The sequence below is a fragment of the Solea solea genome, chromosome 4 (genome assembly GCF_958295425.1).
Source record: "Solea solea chromosome 4, fSolSol10.1, whole genome shotgun sequence".
In the NCBI taxonomy this organism is placed as follows: domain Eukaryota; kingdom Metazoa; phylum Chordata; class Actinopteri; order Pleuronectiformes; family Soleidae; genus Solea; species Solea solea.
In genome coordinates, this window is record NC_081137.1 from 8,433,207 (window position 1) to 8,456,727 (window position 23,521).

Consider the following 23,521-nt stretch of genomic DNA (forward strand, 5'->3'; position numbering starts at 1 on the left):
TCTGCCATTGTTCATGTGTGCATAAAGCGGGCGTTTGGTGACGTGTTCTCCGTTTTTATAGTGCGACCGGCTGCTGGGGGCCGTGGGGGACACATCGCTCCGCCAGAAGCATTTCCTGGATGCGCTTGCCCGCTCCTTTTCTGTAGGTCCTCAATTGTTTGTGGTTTAGCGGCTCTGTCACTCGGTTCCCAGCTGATTATTTCTGGTGTGTTTTGGTGTAGCTGGGTGATTGGCCCACAGCACGAATCATTACTCCTCTGTCTCTCTGGGGCGTTACTGCAGAGTGGTATGTATAAGTTCATCTTTTAAAGATGGTGATGGTAATTGTATGTATTTGAGCACTAAATTATGTGTGCTGTTCCCGTAGAGGCCGTGATAAATTGTTGGCCTGTATTCAGCCACTGTGCCCTGGAGCTGGAGCCTGGACTCACTGTCGGGACTTCAACTATTAATAGATATGTCCCGCCCTGAGCTAACGTGAATGGGGATGAGACTGACAGTGTTAAGGGGCATCAATTGTTGAAATGTGCTTTATGTAGTTTATTACTTTGTATTATTTAGTCTTTATTTGTATTTTTGGTAGCCTTAATTCTCTTGGTTTCCTCCCTACCAGTCCTGTGTAGCCCCTTTGGCATGTTTTAATGTGTTTCTTGTATTTGGTTAGGTGCTGTGGCCCAGAGGCGGCAGTCCCGTCCTTGGTGGTGGTCCCCTTCACGATTTCCTTTTGCTTTTGATGTGTGTGCACTTACAGAACTCGAGACTGTTCACTGTCCTCGCTCCCAAATGGTGGAACGAGCTCCCCATTGACATCCGGACAGCGGAAAGCCTCCACATCTTCCGCCGCCGACTAAAAACACATTTCTTCCGACTCTACCTCGACTAAGACGATAACGACGACGGAAAAAAAAAAAAAAAAAAATCGCACTTATGACTAGCACTTCATAGTTTGATTTACTTGAAGCTCTTACTTACTTCTAGCTCTTATTTGTACCCAAATGTTTAAATGCACTTATTGTAAGTCGCTTTGGATAAAAGCGTCTGCTAAATGACATGTAATGTAATGTAATGTGAGTGTAGTGTCACAGGTGTTTTAAGTAACGGACCCTTCCACTTTTGATTTGTCCCTGCCGTCTGGTAAGCTCCAGCCCTTTCCCTTGATTTTTATTCTTGCTTGGTGCTTATTTTATGTGATTATTATTATTATTTTTGTTGTGGGTAACTGGTGTGTTGGAACTTTTGTTAATTACTTATTTTGGTTTAATTAAAATATTTCCTTAAATTGAGACCATCTCTTGCCCCTGTGGTATTGTTGAACCTGTGTGTCTTATTAATGAACATCAAGCGTTAGAAGTTTAGAGTTTCCTGCGGGTGAAACTACCGCAGGTAGCGTTGTCGCAACACCTCACCACGCCATGCCACATTCCAGTATGGCGATATGATATTGTCTCAACTACATATCTCTTTCAAAAATATACCGGTATAACTCTTACTACCGGTATATCCCCAGCCCTAGTATCAATCAATCCAAATCATCTCTCAGTAACTGATGAAAATAGCAAGTAACAAAACTGAAAACACCATACACATCAATTATTTCACAGTTTGATATTACTCAACCATTAGCTAAGAACTTGAAATGTGTAAATGATCACATCAATATCAACATATGTAAACCATAACCAGTAGCGTACCGTGGGGTTTCAGTCAGGGCCTTCAGTAAAAAAAAAAAAAAAACACACGCACAAACACAACCACGTACAAAACACACTATTATGCACTATATTCACGAGACAGTTGATCTGCAACAACCATAGCGCACACGCACACCACTGCGCATCTATAGGCTACTGCATTATTACCACCACATCTTCCGTTATGTCACTCAGCAACCTCAATTTCACAAGCTTCCACATAAGCATAGGCATCAGATACGCGGGGAACACGTCCCTGGCACTATTTATGATCAACAGTTTTGTCCTCACCACTATTTATATAGTACTAAATAGTGTATTATAAATTTATCATTAACACTCAAACTACCGGAAATTATGTACCTTCGGGGGAAGGTCTTCCTCTTGAAATAATTTCCTTCTTTTCTCCAAACGATCGCCGTGAAAAGTGCATACGATCAGAGAAGATCAGAAATATGATCAATCGGTGGTGTTAATGCAGTGGCCATAGCTTACTTCAAAACCCGCCAAAGGTTCAAATGTCGTTGATGACAACAGCGGGGGCTAGCACCAGACACATCGCTGGGCCTGGGGCGTTCTGTCACTATGCATCAAATTTTGATTGGCTGACGACACACACCAGTCAAAGTTATAACCAAATAGGAAATGGCAGCTTCAACGAAAGGCCAGCAATACTACTAGAGCAGGTCCACGGAGCTATGATGCGTTTAAAGACATATGGAAAATCCAGCTCAGCTTCACTAAAAATAACCATATTCTTTCTGGAAATATAATCATAACATACTGAAAAAGTAATTGAATTCAGACACGTTCAGACACACATTAATTTGATTATTAAAAAAAAAAAAATAATAATAATAATAATAATAATAAAAAAAAATACTTTTTTGATATTGTCAGGGCCCGCAGAGAAGGCCCTGCTGACAGCCCACCACTGACCATAACCTTTGTGCTTGTTTACTTTGCCAGAGTCCAAAGTGCATGTAAACATCAGCATATCAGTTCATCTATCTGCATGATGACACACAGTCCTTATATCTCTGTGGCTGCACCACTGTGCGACCAGCTCTGGTTGTGACAGGGATGTCTCTTTTATGTGTCTCGGGGTGTATGTCCTGTTGTGACACTGTGAGGAACAGGAACAGTCTCTGAAAGTTCATGTCCCACAGCCTGGCTGACTGGGGATGCTGATCTGATGTTGAAACATGCCATCCCTTGTAAGTCTCTCTTGCCTGTTCTGATGAGCTTTTCAAAGCTCATTTTGTCTTCAGCACCTCATACAACCTGGATCTGGCAAATGTGTACAACTTCTTGCAAACCACCTTTGAACCATGAAACATGGTCTGAATGAAGACCCATCTAGATTTGAATATTTCTCAGGAAGTAATTTGATGACTTGCCATCAACAAGTTCCATTTCTGATATTTTGTTTTAGTTTTATTTATACTGTATGTATTATTGAAGGCTGAACAGAGAATGTAATTTACAGAGGCCACGATTTTATTTTTCTGACATTCGCATCTCCAGATCCAACAGCACCCTCCTCCTTCTCCACCCAGAGATAGGTGCACGATCCCGGCTTGTTCAAAGTCCGACCCATTCCTCTTGACTTCTGGTCTCATTTTGGGGCCGTCAACAAATTAACGTTGAAATGCCAATATTTACATAGAAATTAGAGGTAAATGGAATAAAAAGAGGGGTGTCCTCACTAGGCAGTCTAGTACTATGGTCCTGTACTGATTTGAAGTCTTTAGGTCACATGACCTGAAAGATATTAAGCTAAAATGCTACTATTTACATTAAAAAAAAAAAATAAAAAAAATATGAGGTATTTAAATGGAATGAAAAGAGGTGTGTTGTGACTAGGCAGTCTAGTACTATGTTTCTGCACAAATTATTGAGCTAAAACGCTAATATTCCAGATTTGTCAGATTTCAGTCATATAAGTATAGACTTCTTAAAGAGGCCATAGCATAGTCCAATCTCACCTATATGTGAGATATGGAGGTGTACTTAAAAACATGAAGTCATTTTTATGGTCAAAAACGTCCTAGTTGCTACAAACGAGCCGATGTAAATGTCTCATCACTGACACTCTCGTCAGCTGCGCTGTTTCAGACCAAAACCACACCCTCAGAACGGACTGTCTTGTGATTGGCCAGCCAACGAGAGCTTTCCCACTGTCTTATGATTGGCCAGTTACCTGGAAGTGACGTAATTGGCACATCAGCTCTCAGACCTGCAGCTCCCCCTCTGGAAAGGCGGATGCACCGCTAGCGATTATCAAAACATTGAGTAATGCCGTAATCCCTTACGCATTTGATCCCGAGTCTGACCCAGAGTCAGAAGACACTGTGACAAGTGAACCACCTCCATCGCAAAGACTACTACAGGACGCCTGTAGCTTGGATAACGTTGTGGTTACCGAGACGATAAACACACATGCAAATGAAACACGAGCGTAGCGTGTAGCTTAGTGTGTAGCTTAGCCTGCAGCCGGCTATCGCTAATGCTAAACGTCAAAACAAGCACACAAAGACAGTTTTACGGTTTGTAAAAATTGGAATATACGTATTGTTGGCACTGTTCCTTCCTTTAGGTGAAGTTTGGTGCTGTGTCCTGCTTTATATTACTACTTTCAACCGTAGAAGAAGAAGAAGAACTATACTCTTGTTGTAGCTGCGTATCGGTTGTACGGAGCTACGGTTGAAAGTACGTCACCGGATGTGCCCGACTCTAGTGCCCGGACTAGGAGGCACTGCTGTTTAGTGGTGCAATTCGCCAGTGACGTAATTAGTCAATGGAAGTGCCGCTTCGTAGAGCTCAGGAAAACAATCAAACCCTGCGGTCTCAGCAGTGGCTGAACTGATTGTTATGGACTTTTCGGGCTTCATAAACGAGGTAATGACGCAGATACACACAAAAACGCTTTGGGGCTATGTCCTCAGTAGTGCAGGATTTTATGTTTCCTGAAATGACCCATAGGTGGCGACATTGCTGCTGAACTTCAATCACACACCCTACTGGAAAAGGGGCAATAGAAAGACAATTAAGAAAAAGAAAGTTTGGACATTTTGGAAAAACAGAGAAGGTGGTTGTAGGTGGTCAAACTTTTGTTTTTAATCTTAAAATGGGGTGTTTCAAAAAAGGACAGACAGAAGGTCACGGTTTTAGTGATATAAATGTGACATCTGAGCAGTGGTCTGCAGTTACAAATGCTTTTTTAAAAGCAACAACAAAGACTATCTGAAGTGGTTAAAGGTCATCTGGATTGAAGTCAGACACGGAGTCCAAACAGAGGTGCTTCATGCAGGTAGGCTACTGTTTAAGAGCTAAATAACTAAATAGGCTAACTTTTAAAAGCTATTGTATTTTAGGTTCCGATATATTTTTGTTCCTGTTTAGGAAAATGTCAAGGTTATTGGAAACTGTGATACTGATGAACAGAATAAAAGAAGAAGAGCTTTCTAAAATCTGCACAGAACCAACAGGTGAAGACAATGAGGACAGTACACAGGACAGCGGAGACCTGTGTGTCGCACAGCCAGAGTCTGACAGAGGAGAAGAGGACAAAGGTCCTGAAAAGAAGCTCAAAGTGAAAAAATTGAGGCACAGAAAAGGACAGGACAGTACTGATAGAGAGAGTGATATCAAGAGTGACGAAGACGGGCCAAAATCTGTCATAGACAGTGCAGAAGAGGTCAGATATAAGAAGACTGTAGGCCAGACAAAAGTTCTCCCTAATAGCAAAAGGAAAATTACAACAGTGCACTAAGAGAGACTACAGAAAGTGGCAAGCAGGACCAAAAGTGTTCAAAAATAGTGATAACAAAAAAACAGTGGAACAAAATCAAGCCTAAATATGGGAATGTAAAAATCTGTCCCCCATGGAATGATATATTTTATAAAAAAATTTTGGGAAAGAATCCATGCTGCACACTCACATTCAAGTATCAGCATGTTAAGAAGAGTCACAGCCGTAAACGGAATTCAAAAATTGTTCTGTGCCTCAGCACAATGTTCATTTTCTCCAAAAAAAGAAGGCCTAAATCAGCAGATAAAAAAAATATGTTTCAAAGTCATGCATATTGGGGAAGTTACACACCATAAAAATGAAAGAAGATGTAGACCAGCGAAATACCTGCGGAAGCTCTAACCAGTGGTGTCAGTAACTATTACTACAGTATGTTGAAAAGAATGCCGACTGAAAAGATCATGGCTGGCAACATAACTAGAAGCCTCACTAAAGACATTCTGAAGAAAATATCCTCTGAGGAGAAGAAGAGTGCAAGGCTCCACAACAACATAATGCTTGAGCTCAAAAATACATCAATGAGAGCAGTAGTCATGCATCATCAAAAGGCTATCTTCGCCACCTCCAAATAGATCCTTTTGCTATACATTTACAGACAGACACAGGGATAAAGATTTTGGCTGAATACTTAAAGCAACCATCACCCATCACCCTAGAGGGTAATGGTTGCTTTAAGTGTTAGCTTTCTTGATGCTACAGGTAGTATGATACAGAAAATACCTGAACAAAAGAAACCAGTCTTGTATTATGCTTTAGTTTTGCCAGGCATGGGAAAGGATAAGCCTCCCTTGCCTGTCACAGAACTGATATGCAACAGGCATTCCATTCCAACCCTTACCCATTGGCTCATGGAATTCAAGAGGAAATTATCTTACACAACAAAAAGACAAATACCACAGGTTGAAACTGATTACAGTTGGGCTTTGATGAACAGTGTTCTTCTATCTTTCAACAAGGAGAATATTTCGGTCTACCTGGCCAGAGCTTTCGAAACAGTGTCTGGACAACCTGCAGTGATTCCCAGCATCACTGTCCTGCATCTGTGTTCTGCTCACATCATGAAAGCTGTCTTCACAGCATTTGGGGGAAAAAAAAACTGAGACAGAGGCATATTGGAGTATGCAACATTCTGTTTTGCTTACCTCCTCAACTGCACAAGTATGCATGTGGCCCTTGAGGTTTTTTATCACGTGTGTGATTTTTGATGCAAAAGATTCCAGTGATTTGGTCAAACAGAGCAAAACTTATCTTGACAAGTGTGTTTTACAAACCAAGGACATGCAGCTGGAGGAAGATGAACTGGTGATGGTAGAGGAGGAAGGCACCATTGGGAAAACTGCCAACAGTATAGTTGGAAAATCACCTTTCACAGGTGCTTTTCAGCTCAGACGGGACCAAGCAGAGTGCAACATCCTGTCAGATGATGTAGTTGGTCAAAAAAAACATTAACTCTGTCCCGGTATCATTGATGTGCTGATGAGAAACTATATGGGGATTTTCCCATGTTGGAGTGGTTTGTTGCTTGGCAATCTGTCACGGCATGGAAAAAGCCCAAGTATTGATAAAAAAGACAACATAACCAAAGCAAGAGATACCAACTGCCATGTTGAACTGTGGTTTGGTTTGGTCAAACACTCCATCCTGCAGAAGAAAAAGTACCTTAGACCAGCAGAGTTCATTTCGAAAAAGTTTTCCTCATTAGAGGGAAGATACATATAGAGCACATTGACCAACATAATCTGCCAATTCAGATTCTGGACAAAAACCCTGAAACGCTCAGTTTAAGCAAGACAGATGACGACAATGAAGGCTATTTCAGGAGGTCCACAGACTATGACAATGAATTTGTTTCTCAACTAATGAATTGCAATCTGAGTTTCTTAATGTTAATATGTACATACTAAGCACACAGGAGATCAGATTTGTGTGTATAATTTGCAGTTAATTAACAATGTACAAAATGTAAAACACAACTTGGCAACAATTTTTCAATAATGACATCATTTTTACAAAAATTATGAAAATGCTCTCTCTCTGGTACACACTCGCACACAGTTACACACTCACACAGTTACCCACTCACACACTCACTCAGGGATACTCACACACACACACACACACATGCTGGACACAGCTGGCTCCGGGTCTGGCTCTTCTGGCTCACCAACATCTTCGTCAGAATCAGAGGCTTCAGTGTCCTCCTTCGATGGAACTACATTGTATAAAAATATTAATATTAGAAATGCAACCACCATTGGAAAAACAACACACATCAGTAACCAACATTTCAAATATCTAAACTTAACTTAAAATGACTGAACTGAGCATGTGATTGTGACTGCGACTGCTTCTGTAGATGCTCTGACCTGGCGATGATGGGCTGTTTTGTGCCTCACATTCTCTCTCCTGACTAGTCCCGGGATGAACACTGCAAGGACTGCTGATCTCAGAGCTGAGTTCTGTCTGTCTGTCTGTCTGTCTGTCTGCCTCATCTTTGCCTGACTTGCTTCTCTTTAAGAAGAAGTCATGTATCTTGTCCCCCTGTCTTTTCATTCTCAACTGACCATATGAAAAAATAAGCCAGTCTTGTTACTCCTAGCATCACTTATAATTGCACAATGTTATTAAATCCCCACTTCAAGCCTAAAAAAGGTCAGGAGACATAGACCACTGTAGATGTAAGTTTAATATTCAAACTTTTCAGCTAGTTGACAGGCTGGCTACCATCTTCATGTTACGTTTTTAATAGATTTTATTTTCAGATTTATGTAATGTATACAAACATATCAGTAACATATACCAACAGTATAGAGACATGACAAAGGTCAAGACGTGAAGGATAAACAGAGCATGAAACAGCTAGCTGGCTGATTGTCTGCTAGTTTCATTCCTCTAAAATCATCGGAGAAACATGTAAATGTATCCTAAGCAGCAACCTGAATTAAATGTAACGTTAGACGTTAATGCGGAGCGGCTGTTGGAAGCTGACACTGGTCATCTGTAGACGCCATGAGATGTAACTTAATGTTAACGTTGTTAACTTTATACCCGTGGCTCACTGACAGTGACTCATTAGGAGGTCCAGTGCTACCCCGGCAGTGCTACCCTGGTCCCCCCTCTAGCTTTGCCTCTGCTCACATAACTGATTACTTTCTCTTCTCTGGTTGTTTATGTATTTTCTGATCAGTAAAAGTTTGTTTTAGTAAATATTCTTACTCTTACACAAGAAGTTCCTAAGCACAACAAATATAGGGCAAAAGAGCAAAAGTGTTAGAATTTGTCAATGAAAGTCTGTTTTGTTTTTTGCCACTGTAGGTAAAATTTGACAACTATGGCGCTATTCTGTCATTTGTGCTTGTCAACAACAACCACTGGAAATTACTGGTTTGTAATTTACATTTCATTATGTAGTATTCAAACTTCAAAAGTAACGTATTTGTGGCTATAAGTATTTTCCTTCTTTTGTTCTGTCACAGTACATGAATGCAGCCATAAGCAGCGTATTCATACTGGATCCAGCATCATCATCATCAGAGCTTGCTGACTCTGAACATGCTGCTAAAAGAATACAGTAAATAAACATTCAAGTTTTTTTTTATTTTGTTATATTAAATACCTAAATATTTAAATTAAGTCACATCTAGTTTCATACATTCATTCACATTTCACAAACAACACTAAAAGCTGAATTATGACAATTTGGGAACTGAAAAATATCAAAGTTAGTATTTATTCAGTCATACCCATTCCTCAGTGATAAAGTGAATACATGCAATGGTTATTTAATGGTGACACCAAATATCTGTCTGGGCGGACTGGGCGGATGTGAAGTGGAGAGGGGGAGTTAAGTCCCACACACTTCAACAAGATGGAAGCAACTGCTTGACATTGTTGTCAAGGTAAGATTTTTTTATTTCATCATGTCATGTAATTTTTTTTTTCTGTGGAAGGCAAATTTACAAATCTGTTCAAACATTTGAACATTTCAACAACCGCAAAGTTCTCAGGTGCCTGCGTAAAGTTGACAAACTAATGGTAATACCATCTATGTGACTTAAGGACAGAACTACCTCCCAGTAAGACACTGGGAGATAGTTAAAAAGTAATAACTCCGAAAAACCAACCATGAAAAAATAAATACTCAGAAAAACAGAAATAATTATCTTTTCAAGTGAATGCAATGCGTTTCCGTAAATATTGTCATTTGGTCCCTAAATGAGACCTCGGAAGTCAAGAGTGATGGGTTGGACTTTGATTAAGCCTCGATCTTGCACCTATCTCGGGGTGGAGAAGGAGGAGGAGGTCACTGGTGGGTCTGACTGAACGGCAAATGCTACACAAAAAGGTGGCCAATACATTAGCTCAAGCTATAGCCGGAGCCAGAGTGACAGTAATTGGCTTGGTAAACAGCATATAAACATTTCTTTGGCAACTTTAATCTGCTACAGAACACCCTTCTAATGTACAAATAAAAACACAATAAAATAATAGCGTGTAGTCTGGGAAATAACATGCAAACAGGACGCCAATACGGGATACACGAGACACGAGGCAGCCATTACTTCAGTATAAGACTCACTTTTAACTTGGTTAGCATACCTTGTCACTAATGACCAGAATCATCTTATAACTGTATTAATTTGTGTGGTGGACACTGACCTGTAACAGTAGGAAAAGTACATAAAGAAGTGAGACGAGATGACATGTGTTGGAGTTCTTTCTCCATTCATCTGGATTATATGAACTCAGGTACTGCACTCACATGGCATTGTGGAATGCTACTGTTGCCACCTGCTGGCACAATGTGGAATAGCATGCCCTCATTTTCCTTACTTTATTACTCTGACATGACAAACCTATAAATTAAGTAAGAGAGCAAATAAGAAAATATATCTTCAAAACAAAACATTGTTTTGTGTTGCGTGTTGGAGAAGTTCCATTTTTGTTTTGTCTGTTTAATTTAGTTTATTTCCTTAGTTTGTTTTGTGTACTTTATGTTTTGATCAGTGCCAATGACATTATTTCTTTAATTTCATTTCTAGTAGTACATTTGTAGCAATTCTTCTTCTTCTGTGTTTGGAACATATTTTGATTATTATAGGAATTCATTTTCTTTTCTTGTTGCAATCATTTGTAAAGTATTTTGTTTCGGGCCACCTGCCTTAACAGTTCAAGGGGCTGTCTGTGCTTTGCAGACCTTTCAACCCTGAAACATTTTTCTGAGTAACAACTTACCGGGGAGTTATTGTCAGCTAGTGTCGTGCCTGTGCACTGTTTTGTTTGGTGTCTTTTGTGTGTGTTTTTAGTAATTGTTGGTTTGGTGTGTTTGAGTGCTCATTGTTACTATTAAACAGCAAAAGTTCAGTGACATTACTGGTGAAAGCAAATACTGATACTGAAATAATGGCATACAATAAATATGGTGAACTACATGGATGCAACATTTGGTTGGTTGTCACTGGGATGCAGAGCTAGAGTTCAGTAGGGTGACAGCTGCAGGAAAGAAGCTTCCTCTGAACTTGCTGATTCAGGTCTGGAGAGACCTGTAACGCCTCCGGGAGGGGAGTGGGGTCTGTGGTTGGGGGCACTGCGTTCGTTGTATATAGTACTTGAAAGCGATACTTGACCAAAAGTACAAGTATCTTACCAGAAAATGACTTTGGTAGAAGTTAAAGTCACCTTTTAGAATATTACTTGAGTAAAAGTCTTAAAGTACCTGACATTCACTGTACTTAAGTATCAAAGGTAATTTTCTGAAATAAAATGTACTAGAGTATTAGTAAAGTATTAGCAGTAAAAGTAAAAGTATTTCAAGAAAGTGAGCAATTACAATTTTGAATATGACATTTATTGTGGCTTCTTTACAATAAAGCATAATAGGTAGACCTACATGAGAACAACTTCAAACAACATTAAAATTAACCTTCTGTCATGAATGGTGACAAGCTCTCTCTCTCTCTCTCTCTCTCTCTCAACCTCCATGTGTCTGCTTGTATTATTGAAACTTTTGGAGTCTGTGGAGCTTCTAAACACACTGTGTTTTAATTCAACTTGGAAACGAAATCTGCAGTTTATCTGCGCGAGCTCGCTAGCTCACCGGTTGGCTGCTCAGCTGAGAGCTGAAACAGCTGAAAGCTGAAACCTGGCGTCCGGAGTGTACAACAGAAACCCGGAGACAGGAGACCAGAAACCCGAAGACCAGAGCCTCGGTGTCGGACACGGTAAACAACGAGCTGCTGGTGTGTTTTAAGTCCACTTGGAGCCGAAATCTGCAGCTAACAACTGAGCGGCTAACAGCTGGTGCCACTAAAAACAACTAGCGACAACAAACAGGCATTAAATCACCATCTCAACTTTTATTTTGTAGTAACAAGTAACGAAGATGGTTAAGGGAAATGTATCAGAGTAAAAGTACACATTTTATTTAATGTAGTGGAGTAAACACATAATTATCTCTCATGATTAATCACCTCCCCATTCACTTCTATGTCAGATATTCAACGTACAAATAGACAGTGAAGAAAACAAACTCTTTGAATGAAAAAGCAATTATTATTTAACATTCGATTTAAACCCATACAGTTGTCTATATTATTCTGATTCACTTTATATATTTGACATAGGCTAACTGAAAATCACAAAGGACATGTTATGTCCCTCCAACAGGACTTTAACATGACAGAAATAACTGAAAGATGTCTCTTAAACAGACACTGGACATTATAAATAACTGAAAATCACAAAATGCATGTTATGGCCCTTAAACAGACATTTTACATTACTGCTGAGGGGCACATATTCTCTTCTTTTTAGGTTTGCTGCCCTCTCTCTCCCAGATGTCATGTTTATTAACTGCAGACACACACACACATACACACATACACCACAATCATCCCCATATTTTTTCTATAGGATTATTTCTGTGCCACATGCACTTGCGTGAAACTGCTCCTGGTCTGTTCCTATAAAACAATACTAGGCTACACTTTCGAAACTCTTAAAAATCCTGCACGACAGCCTGTTTACAGCAGCTCTTGCTACTTTCTACTGTAAATGTCCTCAGTGAGGGATTAACGAAAGGCAATCTCATTAGATTTCTTGAGCTGTGGGGTTAAAACGGTCATGTCAGTAACGTAATTAAAATTAATGCACTTCACAATTTCACATTCTCACAAAACCAGTGAGACTAACAAAATGGACCGAGAGGGATAAAATCGACTTTGTCACTTCATCTCGTGTTTGACGCCAGGATGGAAACGAGCGTAACGGTTGGTCGAAATCTTCTTCTTCCCGCAGGCTAAAGTTGCTAAAGTACGACCCATAGACTGTAGCCTGTGTGTTATTGCACTGATGCACGTAAACATATGAACTCAACGCTGTTATTCCCCTTTCATGTAGTTTGAAGTGACACATCGTAGCAGCGTAGTTTAATGTCAAAATGTGTATCTGCTTGAACTATCACTTTAACTGCTTTAGCTGTTACACCCCCTTGTTTTTAAAAAATCAGTGCATCCACCAAAGCCAGAGGTCTCAAACTCGCAGCCCCTGGACCAAATGCGGACCCCTAATTAAATTGATGTGGCTGACCAATTTGCATGTCAAGAACATCACTTCTGTCTGTCGCTGTTTCGCTCATTACTGTGCTTAACAGAATTTCCACATGTTGTTGAAAAAATGAATCCATGTGGATAAAGTTTTAAAAATAGAGAATATCTGTTTTCAGATCAACTCACGGCATGTGAAAATGAAAGTGGTGTGGTACATGCAGCATATAATTCTCAAAACTAGCGATGAACAAAACTCAGCCTCAATGTGTGTGAGATTTTCATTCCATTGTTGATTACACTGAATTACATCACTGCATATTAGTTTTATAGGATCTACAGATCTTTTTTTTTTTCCATGGATAGAACAAAGATAATGACCAATTAAACATTTATTTGATTATTTGCTTCAAAGTTGGCTGCATCAGTAGTGACCCCAGTCAAAGGACAACTTACACACTGTCCACTTTGTCACAAAAACACTTTGAAAAAAGGTTTGAAGTCAGTGTGGTTTATTTTATTCCTTGCTATAACACTTTATAATAAGTACACACTATCAAGCATTAGTTAAGCATTAAAAAATATTGAATTCATCATTAATAACGCACGAATACTCATTAGCATGTAGTTTATAAACACAGTTATCCAAATACAGTGTCCAAATAGCTGCTTTAATCCCTCAGTTCGGTCCAGCAGGAGGATCCTCTGTACACAAACTGCCAATCAGCATCCACCTCCAACAAACAAGCTCTCTGATCAATTTACAAGGGACTGCTGTCTCACCTCTCCAGCAGTCGCTCAGTACATGCCATCACTTCAGCACTGTGTATATTTAGTGGCTTGCTTATAAATGAAGTAAAATGAGTAAACATGTGTTATAAATATTTATAAATGCTTAACTAATGCTTGATAGTGTGTACTTATTATAAAGCATTACCTATTCATTTTGTGTATGTATTGGGTAATTATGCGCATGCATGCATGGTTTTATTTATGGTTGTCTGTGCTCTGAACAGCTTGGGTCCAGAAGGCCCCAGTGATACTCATGGTTCCCCCCTCCACCACAAACAAATACACATGCTCTTTCAGCTGTGAAGACTCAAACTGTGACTCATTCAAGGAATATTCTACTTTCCCCCCTTCTCATTTCTTCATCTTTCCCAGAGCTGAAATACTAAAATGTTATTTAGCAATGACCTTCAAACAGCTGTAGACACATTTTATTTACTTTTATGTCACATGTCACATGTCTATTTTATACACACATAACACTGACCCTACTGTATTCAGCAGCTACATTATATAGTGGCAGATACATTTACTTTCACATATTCTTGTTAAAAGCCATAATTGATGGTTAATGTAAAAACTTGAGTAAAATTACTCTCAGATTAAGATGTAAATATTAGACACTATTAGACCATGAAGGAGTGAGAGAAAGAAATCATAAAACTTAAAAGTAAAAATGCAAACTAACTTGTGTTTCCCCTCAGTAACTATACAGGCAACCATTTCCTCATTTCCTTCTCTCTGATCCTGACTACACTGTTGCATGCAATGACTCCACCTGAAACTTTTTTTGGCTTGCAATAAATTGCTTCTACATGAGGATATTCACTCCCACAAAAATGTAAATCTTGGCATGAAACTGGAGAAATAAGTGATAAAAAATCTGTCCCGGAACGCAGTTTTAAGATCATTTGAGGCGAGAAATTAGTCATTTAGAATTCAAAAATGTTGTTTGTGTATTAAGATGGTAAGTATTTATTGTTCGGCAGCAACGTTGTCGGAGGTGATCAGCTCCGCGTCTGAGGACGCTCGGTGTTCACAGTGCCCGGCACAGAGCAGCGTTACCTCGGCCTGTCCTGATGAAATGATCCGCTGGCTCAGACGTCTCCGTCATTAGATACTTGCTGTGATCGATAGATTTGTTGTTGACGCGTTATTTTGTTTTTAATGTAAAAGTTTTGACCTGACAGTTAGAAAGTTTGTATATTATTAATGTTTTATTTCTTTTAACTTTGAATTTTAGATTTATATTAAAGTTGCACTGTCATTGTATATGTGTGTGTATATATACAATATATATACATAATAATAATATAAGTATTATAATATACGTAATATATCTATTTCCACATGGTACTGTATTTTAATAATATAATATAGAGAATAAGAGGATTACACATTTTCCCATCAGAAAAGGTTGTCTAATTGCCAGATAAAGCTGTAAACATATTATTAAAATATCACAGATTTAAGCAAGCATATTTGCTTAAATTTGCAAGCAGACAAGTGAGTCTTTTTTTTGGCTAAAATCAGTTTTTCCTTGTGTCTCTGCCAGCAGCCAATCTTGGGTTACAATTAAAGAACGAATGATACACTGACGGTGGGTAAAAACCATTAACCTCTATGTTGAGAGCAACATCTCAACATAGTGGATTCGGCCACATTTCCATTAATCAGCAACTTAAGAGAGAGAGCTGAAAGTGAGGCAGATGTTGCTCTTCATCTTTCTTATGCGAATTGTTGTGTTCCCCAGTTTTCCAAAAGCACATAAACTCTGTGGTCAAGTAGTAAGCAGAACTCACTGAACCAATTTCTTCCCATTAATCTCAACTCCCACATCTGAATATGTCTCTAGATGGTGGTGACATTGACCACAGCTGTAATGAGAACAGTTGTATAGAAAAGTGCTCACTCATAAACGGATTCTTTCCCTGAAGTTAAACCACATCTACAGACATCATGAGAAACATGGTAATGTCAGAGAGAGGGAGAGAGAGACAGACACCAACACACAGGGAAAGAGAGAGACACGGAGTATGTCGAGTATGGTGTTGTTTGAAACCAGTTTTTCGTTCACAAATGTTTATAAATACATGATTGACTCAGTCATTACCTGTCTCACCTACTATCGAGAAGACACTGACAGATCTACAGCTGCACACAAGAACATGAGAAAGATATCCGGCTATCTGGGCCAGTCTGCTCAGAATTTTCCTATCTTTTGTATTGGCGGGGGATCTCTATACTGTAAACTGAGGTTAGATACAAAAAAAAGCGGAGGTATCCTACAAATAAAACTTAAAAAAGGAAAAAAAAAAAGTTATTTATTATTTACCACTGCTCCACAGACATCATCATATTTGCAATTTAAAAAGTTACCTCACCTTGCACTTAATAAAAAAAAAGTTCACTCTGTAGTGTAAATTATCCTTCATGTTTCCTGGAGTAAAAGTTCAGTCACGTTGCCAATGAAACAGGGTGATAGTGCACTGCCCTCCTTAAGCCACACGAAAAAAGAGAGGAAAAAGATTATATTTTGCTGGTCTAAGTCTTAATATTATGGTCCAATCAGCAGCCTGAGTGTCACTTTCCAAAAAAAACAAAAAGACAAACAAAAACAAACAGTAGCCCCGCCCCAGCCAATTTCAGTCAGATTGAAAACCTAGCAAAGTAACTGCAACTCCCACTGAGACCTCCCACGGCCAAGCGGACATGGCCTGATGCCGGCAGAAATGGAAATGCCTTTGCTTGCTTCTATATAAGTTGTGCTAACTTTACCTGCGCTTAATTGACAGTTTCATCATGAAAAAAGAAGCACCAAACACCTTTCTCTTGCTGCAAAGTAAGCCGTTTCATAGAAGAAAAGCTTTGGCTTATAGAATTCTGAATGGACCAGCCGAACGTCGCCATAAAGCAGCAAACAAAAGATAGAGGGAGGAATTACACATTCTTTAACCAGGAGCTGATATGAGAAGAAGGACTGGTTGCCCTCAGACCAGTGCCATGTTTTGTTTTCCCTGCCTCCTCATTCAGATACCGGACATCGAACAAGCCTGGATTCAGACAGGTATTACAGACTTAAAACATTTCTCTGAAATAGCAAAACAACACGAATAGACAAGGATATACACTGCCTGGCCAAAAAAAAAGTTGCCACCTAAAAAAAGGGTTTACGGCACTCATTCACTGTGGCATTGTTTCCATAAGCTACTGCAATGTCACAAGATTGATTTCCATCCAGTGTTGCATTCATTTTTCACCAATATCTTGTATTGATGGTGGGAGAGTCAGACCACTGAGCATAGCCTTCTCCAGCACATCCCAAAGATTCTCAATGGGGTTAAGGTCTGGACTCTGTGGTGGCCAATCCATGAGTGAAAATGATGTCTCATGCTCCCTGAACCACTCTTTCACAATTTGAGCCTGATGAATCCTGGCATTGTCATCTTGGAATATGCCCAGGTCATTAGGGAAGAAAAAAATGCATTGATGGAATAATCTGGTCATTCATTATATTCAGCTGACCTCATTCTTTGGGCACATAATGTTGCTGAACCTAGACCTGACCAACTGCAGCAACCCCTTACCCCTAACCCCTATTTGCTTAGTTAAATCCATTACATTTATTACATGTCATTTAGCAGACGCTTTTGTCCAAAGCGACTTACAAGTGAATTGAGTACAATCAGCCAGGGGTGGAGTTGAACTTGCGACCATGAAGTCTTTGGTACACAGGGTACCGGTCTGAACCACTGAGCCACTCCACCCCCAGGTGGTGATTCTTTTTTTGGCCAGGCAGTGTATATGGACAATGCTTTGCGAACAAAAGAGAGAAGCTTGCATGTTTAAAGGAGAGATGGGCAAAATGCCTGAAAATACACAACAAAAACTTTTGTTCAGATCATCTGTGTTGAGTTCTCTGCGGCTTCAGTAGCAGACCTGATGGCCTTCCTCTTTGCCTCCCCGGTGAGGCCCAGCACCGTGAAAACTTTACAGAGGGACCACCCTGCAAATCCTCAGCAGCCCACCTCCAGAGGTTCACAGCAAGTTTTCCAGCCTTGCCTCCTGCTCTCGTCCACCAGCTCCTGGTACTTGGCACGCTTCCTCTCATTGGCCTCATCCATACGCTCTTCCCAGGGCACTGTGAGCTCCAGAATGATAAACTGCTTGGTGGAATCTGACAAAATGATCATGTCTGGTCAGAGCCGTATAGATGTTATCCTGGCTGGGATCTTCAGCTGTTTGCCAAGATCCTCTTCCAGTTTCCAGTCAGTGGTGGAGGTGAGAAGGCCAAACTTCGCTCATGGTTGCGTGTTGGGCTCTCTCCGTCTCTGTGGAACCTGATGGTGTTGATGGCCGTGGCTATGCTGTCGGCAACTGCCCTAAACACCTGGTCGTGGCGCCAGTGATAATGCGTGTCTCCAAGGGCTTTTGGGCAGCTGCTGAGGAAGTGTTCCAGGGATCCCCGTCCTGGACACCGGAGACAGGATGGTGTTTCTGCCGATGCCTAGATTCCCTGCAGGATACTGCAGGACGTCCTGTGTTCTAGACACCATGAACTCTTCTGCAAGGCCGTCAGGTTCTCCATAAAGGCTCTTATATGGCGTACTCCTGATTTCGTCCGGCTTCATAAACAGTCTTCTATAGAATCTGTCTGTACACCTGCAAAGTTATGGACACTTTGGTTTGTCTGTAGGAACCATCTCCTCCATACCACACAAGTGAAATATTTTCAGCCTTACAGTGGTTTTAAAAATAGTGATTTGTCTCAACACAATTCTAATGCCCTGTGAACTGCCTAGCTTTTTTTGTCGTAATTGCAAAACATGAAATTTCTCAAAAATTGTCCGATTGACATGATTGTGTTACAAACACATAATATGTCTCCTTTAACAGCAGCACAGAATTACTGAGCGCTCCAGTGGATTTAGGGGTCCCTTCTTAAGCCAACAGTTTGTTCTTGAGGCTGTTCACTTTTGGGGAAAGCTTTGAACAATCCAGCTGGAGGAAGAGTTTCTGAAAGGCCTCAAAAGTGTACCTGAGCTCCTTGGGATAGGCGAGATTCATTGCATACGTCAATTCAATAAGCATGACACATGCCCTTGGAAAGTTACACAGAGTGGTCAGGACCTTTGTTCCCTCTATCACAATCCCGATGTCCTCTGTACCCTCTGACAGATTAGTCTGAAGGTCCTAAATAAACAGAGACAAGAGAGAGCGATCACCTTCTATATATTTCAATATGCATGTCAACTTACATCATACTTTCATAGTACCTTCAAATTTTCAGTACAGGAATAGAAGCTACACTTCTAAAAAATTATCTCAGAGAGATTGCAAATATTGGCTATTTACCAAAATATTGACGCTAGCAAATAAGAGTGGGTGGTAGCTGGTGCTAAAAGAGTCATTTACATTTATACAGAACATACGCTGGTAATAGCAGAGTAATACATGTAAAACACATGGACATTATTTAAAATGTGTTTCAAAATGAAAATGTTTAATCAGACATTTTTGACAATGTCTGATTAAACAATATTTAATTAGGTGACCATTAAGTCACAAACTGCTGTATTAAAAAGATATGCACTGATTTAACATACATTTTTATAGACAGTGAAAGGAAGGATACCTTCTATAGGATAGCCTGCAATCTCAATCCCATAGTTCCGCCCTTTGAGTGGAAGAGGTTCAGAAGCCTGGTAGAGTATTCATCGAGCATGGACATGAACTTTGATTCCAGTTGCACTGTTGTTATTCTGTGAAACTCATCCTGGATCTAAAAGACAAACGGTGTAACCTGTGAACCATATTTTTAACTTGAAAATACCTGAAAACATGTTTTACAAAACAGATGACAGTAACTCAACATATTTTGTACCAAATAGTAAACCCCTCACAGTTGCAAAGGAATCCTTGTGATTATCATACACTTGCAACTCACAATAGATGCATCAAATAGAGCTGGCCATCTGCTTTGATGTCCTTTATGGTGGGTGACCGGTTGATGATTTCATTTCTTCTCCATCTCCATTCTCTGTGAGCCTGGTTATAAGAATATGAATAGATAGAACCAGAGGTTTAGACCATACATACAGTGAATAATACAATAAAGATCAAGAAACAATTAAACTCAGAGAATACATTAATGACAAATAAAATACACTTGAATTTTCATTTAAAAATATATATCGTTCAAAAGCAAGTTCAAGTACTAAACTGCACGTAGTCATTTTTATCAAGTGCAGGTTACTAGTATTTATTTAGTAAATATTAATTGAGCCCAGTCCCAGTTTTTACAGTGTAATTAACTTCCACCTAATATAATGAGTTATGCATTTTCGACTGAGTTTTGTGAGTTGTAAGTATTGAAAAACGCAGGTTTGCAAGTCACTTCAGTTAAGTATAAATTACAGTGTCAACTTAACTTAACACAATGAGTTAGAATATGAGAACCGGATCTCTCTCTCTCTCTGGTGTGGCGGCAATATCAAGGCGTGGTGGGTGCAAATAGTCCTGAAATTTGATCTTGATCTGATAAGGAATTGAGAAGAATGATATGAGACTTTTATAACACTAAAGCAGGCTCTCCACTCTGCTGCCCCATTAACAGAAGAGGGAAACAGAAGAAAAGGAGGACATACAATGGCCAAAGGTGTTAAGAAGTCAAAGAAGAGTAAGGTCAACTACTGCCCAGATCCACCTAAAGGACAGAGTCCTGAAAACATGGAGGAAAAGCGTACATTGATGGAGGTTGAAATGCTGAAAAAGGACCCTGATCACCAGCTGGGGGAAGACCTGATGGTTGCTACGTTTTATCAGCGCAGAAAAGAGATTATTGGAGATCAACCACTCATTACCGAAGTAATTTCTAGATGGCCAGCTCTGTTCCATGAGAGACAGGTACTCAGTCACAATTGCACATTCCACAAAGAGACAGAAAGCATGTTGTGCCAGACACTGTATACTCTTGTCTTATTAACAAATATGTTTGACTAATATCTTTTATCTATGTCTCCTCAGATTAGGGCAGAATTCAAGAGAATCATCACTACAGACCTTCTGGAATCTTTTCTCGACAGACTCGATGGCCTGGTCGGGAGACTGCTGGAGTTGTACAAAGCAGCAACTAGGTCTGGAAAGAAGCAGTCACTCAGAGACATTTTGGACTGCCTTGAGAAAGATGTAAGTGGAGAAGCTGATGTCCACAAAATAAGGCACTGTTTATTATGTTTGCTAAAATATTTCCATCTTACTGCAGCTTTCTTTGTCTTGTAGTTGAGAGGAGGACTGCTGCCCTGCTTGGTCTGCCACACTACATATCAGGCGAAGATCCATCAGTCATCATCAGGATGTGTGATGTAAGACCTTGGCTCTCCCTAAGCTTCCCTCAGCAAAGGTAACAGCAATCGTCCTTCTCCACCAGGTGGTCCGTATCCACGGTATCCCAAAAGACGTGCTGTCAGACCGGGGTCCTCAGTTTGCCTCCCGCTTCTGGGGGGAGTTCTGCTCCTTGCTGGGGGCCAGTGTCAGCCTGACGTCCGGATACCACTCCCAATCCAATGGGCAGTTGGAGACCTGTCTACGGTGCCTGGTATCCCAGAATCCAGCGACCTGGAGCGAGCACTTGTTATGGGTGGAGTATGCGCACAATTCATTGCCCACTTCTGCTACTGGTCTGTCACCACTTGAACGTTGCCTACACAGGCTGGGTCGACTGGGAAGAATACGACCCAGAGGAGAGGTCATGGGTACCAGCGAGCTACATCTTGGACGAGCAGCTAATCAGAGACTTTGATGCCACGACCTTGTAAGGGTCTGGGCCGGACCAAGGGGGGGGGTACTGTTACACGTCGGCAAATTTGTTAGTTATGTTTGTTTTGGGAGTCATGTTTTTGTCACTTCCGGTTTTATGTACCTCTTCGGTGTAGGTCTTCCTCTTGAAATAATTTCCTTCTTTTCTCCAAACGATCGCCGTGAAAAGTGCACACGAAGGAGATCAGAAACATGATCGATTGGTGGTGTTAATGCAGTGGCCATAGCTTACTTCAAAACCCGCCAAAGGTTCAAACGTCGTTGATGACAACAGCGGGACAGCGGGACAACATCGCTGGGCCTGGGGCGTTCTGTCACTATGCATCAAATTTTGATTGGCTGACGACACACGTCAGTCAAAGTTATAACCAAATAGGAAATGGCAGCTTCAACGAAAGGCCAGCAATACTACTAGAGCAGGTCCACGGAGCTATGATGCGTTTAAAGACATATGGAAAATCCAGCTCAGCTTCACTAAAAATAACCATATTCTTTCTGGAAATATAACCATAACATACTGAAAAAGTAATTGAATTTTGACACGTTCAGACACACATTAATTTGATTATTAAAAAAATATAATAACAATAATAATAAAAAAAAATACTTTTTGAGAAGGCCCTGCTGGCCCTGACAGCCCACCACTGCATCTGATTAGTATTGCAAAAGTGTGTATATTGCCAACCTCTTCCCAGTCCTTCATAGCCTCAGTGTCATTAGCCATAATCCAATTACAGGTAGTGTGGAGGAGAGGTGAAAATTTCTTTTACCATTTTTACATTTTTCTAGGTTGTTAAGGAAGGCTCTATTTTCACTCTGTTTTGTAGCTTGTCTGTGTGTGTTGCAGGGGGCGGGCCTAATTGGACTGATTGACAGGCCTATAAGGAGACGGATCATGGGTCTGTGGTGGGCGATCTCTGCTCACTGCGCTCCTCGACTCTGCCCTGTGTGCTGCTCTGCTGTTCCGACCGTGGCTCCACTGTTCCGTTTGGGTTTGGGATGGAGGGAGCTGATTTGTGAGCGTAGACATTTGGGACTCTGCCTTTGACCGTCCACCTCACTTTAATAAATGTAACTTAAACTTTGACACTACGGTGTGGTCTCCCCTTTATGTTGCGTCTGCTTGAGCCAGGCAGCCGTAGCATGTGGGGGCTCGTCTATTGTACCGTATATTGTATGTTGCCGTGCATAAATTAAATTGATGTTGTGAAACGCGTGTCTCATTAGCGCGATTGGGATCAGCTGTCAATGAGAATCAGCTGTGAGGACGCGGTGTGTTCTTTGGGGAAACCCCTCTGTAGCGATTTGATTGATTAACGTGAGCTGTGACATAAGTGGAAATTCCCCCGCTTCATTCATTCGATTGGGTCAGCGGGGCTAACAGAAAAAAAAAAAAAAACACAACTTGGCAGGTGGTCTGTTCTTTTCCTTATTTGAAATACTGGCCACAGACCATGGATGGAATGATTCAGAGAGGCTTTTGTTTTTACAGAGTACTATTTCGGGCAAAGCACAAGAAGCTTTTATCGCTTTGAATGAGTTGCAACGGAAACATTATAACACTGTAAAAGAAGCGATTCTTAAAGGCGACATAGACCGGAAGCTCCAATTAACGCTGCTTTTGTGTGTGTATCTGCTTCATTACCTCGTTTATGAAACTCTAAAGTTTACGAACAAACCTCACTACTGTAGCTTCTCCTGGTGCAGGCACTAGTCCGGGCACATCTGGTTGCGTACATTCAACCGCAGAAGAAGAAGAACTACTCTCGTAGTAGCTGCTGAGATGCAGATCATCCATCGTGCCAGAGGGGGAGCTGCGTATCTGAGAGGTGACATACTAATTACGACACTTCCAGGTACCTGGC